At 35.2% G+C, this 2971-nt stretch overlaps 1 pseudogene; it reads left to right on the top strand.

The window, feature by feature from the left end:
• The first annotated feature begins 1228 nt into the window (after positions 1 to 1228).
• LOC149159337 (jasmonate-induced oxygenase 2-like) lies at positions 1229 to 2702 on the top strand (annotated as a pseudogene).
• The last annotated feature ends 269 nt before the right edge of the window (positions 2703 to 2971 follow it).

Genomic DNA, 2971 nt, shown 5'->3' with positions numbered 1-2971 from the left:
GCAAAGCGAGTGTGGGTAGAGTGAGTGTAGGTAGCGTGAGTGCGATCAATGCGAGTGTGGGCAGCACAAGTGCAGGCAAAGTGAGAACAAGTTTACTCTTGCAGTTTGTTCTCAGAGCGAGAGATCACAATTGTAATTATTTTTCAATTCACTTGGTTAATGCAAAAATGGGCTTAAGGGGTTTTCAGTAGTTTCTTTCCCCTAGAAACATCTGTGTAGCTGTGTATTTGATGATGCATGTTTTTGCATGTTGTTCTAAATTGTGAATTAATTTTCGCAAAGCAGTAGAGTAGAATTGTGTCTCGTGATTTAGATTAAATTTCTTGAGCAATTGCAATTCTATCCCCATATTTCTACACACAAAAGGTCTCTTCCAAACTTATAGTCAAGAGTCTTAGTGTTTTAATCTCTTAAAAGTTATATGTTTATAATGTTTTCAATGAATTAAAAATGTTAAAAAGAGTCTCAGTGGTTTAGGTTCTTAAGAGTTATATGAATTTTAGGTTTGTAATGACTTGAAAATATAAAAAAATCCAAATTCTTTATCTTATTTCTAAAGAGCATTATTGATTTAAGTTTTTAAAAGTTATATGAGTTTTAGGTTTGTAATCATTCGAAAAAGGTCTCTTCTAACCTCATAATCAAGTGTCATAGTGGTTTAAGCTCTTATGAGTTATATGAGTTTTAGATTTGTAATGATTTAAAAATATTAAAAAGAGTTTTAGTGGTTTAATTTCTTAAGAGTTTTATGTATTTTTCTTAAGAGTTTTATGTATTTTAGGTTTGTAATAGCTTAAAATTATTAAAAAATCCAAATTCTTTATCTTATTTCTAAAGAGCCTTATTGGTTTAAGTTTTTAAGAGTTATATGAGATTTAGGTGTGTATTGATTCACAAAAAGTCTCTTTCAAACTCATAGTCAAGAGTCTTAGTGGTTTAAGCTCTTAATAGTTACATGAGTTTTAGATTTGCAATGACTTAAAAATTTTAAAAAGAGTTTTAGTGATTTAAGTTATTAAGACTTGTATGATTTTTAGGTTTGTACCAACTTAGAAGTATTAAGAAAGCCAAATTTTTTATTTTATTTCTACAAAATTTTATTAAGTTAACTTTTTAAAAATAATATACCATCTGCACAACTGTTGTCCTCTGTCAAAGCGCTCTTCGTATCTGTTTCGTGAGAAACTCTAAATTGCACATTCAGCATAAACTTGTGTGCTGACAGACAATGGCTATGGAGAAATGGGTGTTTAACAGAGTGCAGATGTTGGCAGATAGTGGAATCCAAACGGTTCCACCCCAGTATGTGAGGCCGGTGGAAAAAGCCCACCAATGTCCTAACAGCTGCCAAGTTCCCATTATCGACTTACAGCTACCATTCAGTCCCAAGAAAAACGATCAAATCTGCAAGGATCAATATGACAGCATCGCTGTACAAATTTCAGGGGCTGCAGAGAATTTGGGCTTCTTCAAAGGCTAAGTTGTTCATGGCGGGCAAGGTGTTCTTTCAACTTCCCACTGAAGAGAAGGAAGCATACGCTAACGAATGACAAAATATCATCGGCTATGGCAGCAAAATTGGATATTCGCCAGATTCAAAGGCTAAGTTGGAATGGGGATACTATTACTATAACACTATTTGGCCTCCTCATAGGAGGGATATGAGCAAATGGCTCACAAAACCCTGTGATTTTACGTACATCCTCATTTTCTTTCGAAGTTTTGATCTAGGTATACTCTATTTTTATGGGGCATTCAGAGGAGCCTAAGATGTCTAATGAAGAATTTGGTGTTTGCAGGGAAACTATGGATGAGTACTGCAGAGGGTTAACAAAATTATTCGAACGGGTGATGGAGGTATTGTCGTGTGATCTGGGCCTAGAAACTGAAAAATCCTTGAATGAGAGCATTGGCGGGGAGAGGAAAGAAATGAATATAAGAATGAATTACTATCCACCATGTCCTCAACCAAATCTAGTGCTTGGATTGGCTCCCCATTCTGATCCTGGCGCTATCACAATTCGTCTTCATAACCAAACCCCTTCTTCTTCATGACCAAGCCCCAGGGCTGCAAATTCGCAAAAATGGAGGTTGGATTGATCTCCAATGCATTCCAGGTGTTTTGCTGGTGAATATTGCTGATTAGATAGAGGTGCGTGCTTATAAACTATATATACCAAGAATTTATGAATTAACAAGAGCAATGAACCTCCTCATTGAGTTTCATATATATATATATATATCATGAATTTATGACTTAACAAGAACAATGAACCTTCTCATTATGTCTCATAACAAATGACCAAAAATATCCCCTGTTTTGACACTAGATAGAAAGGATAACATCACATTGTTTCAATTAGACAATATTTGGTTTAACTAAACTATGCTAATGATTATAATGATTATTGTTCGTTTTGTAAGTTAATCACTGGCATGCTAATTGGCAGATATTGAGCAATGAAAAATACAAGAGCATTGTGCACAATGACCACTCAAGAATGTCATGGGCTGTGTTTTGTAGCCCACCGCCTGATATGGTGGTGTCACCCAAGAGAGAATTGATAGACAAGCAACATCCTCCATTGTACCAAGGAGCTCCTTACAGAGAATATATCACTAAGTTTCTCAAAAAAGGTTTGGATGGAAAGGGTCAAATCTAGGACGCTAAACAACAACATTCAGTGGTGTCCAACTCATGATCATGATGCCTATGCAGATATTAATCATGACATATACGCTGCACACTAAGTTGTTAGATCTCAGTTATGTTTTTTCGTTTTTAAATTTAGATGCCATCTAGATCTTGGTTATGTGTTTCGTTTTTAAATTTAGATGTTAGCTACTGGAAAGTAGAGGGATGTTTTCGACACAGAATAATTTTTTAAGGATAGCAATTTTATATACCAGCCTAGATCCATCTCAACCCCGGATCTATCAAGCACCAAGAGGGATCAAATATTTTGAGTTG

This window comes from Pinus tabuliformis, chromosome 5_2, assembly GCF_031772625.1.
Source record: "Pinus tabuliformis cultivar Carrire ecotype Pingquan chromosome 5_2, CPIR1, whole genome shotgun sequence".
In the NCBI taxonomy this organism is placed as follows: Eukaryota; Viridiplantae; Streptophyta; class Pinopsida; order Pinales; family Pinaceae; genus Pinus; species Pinus tabuliformis.
The sequence above is the reverse complement of the archived record's forward strand: the minus strand, read 5'-3'. Positions and strand labels throughout refer to the sequence as shown.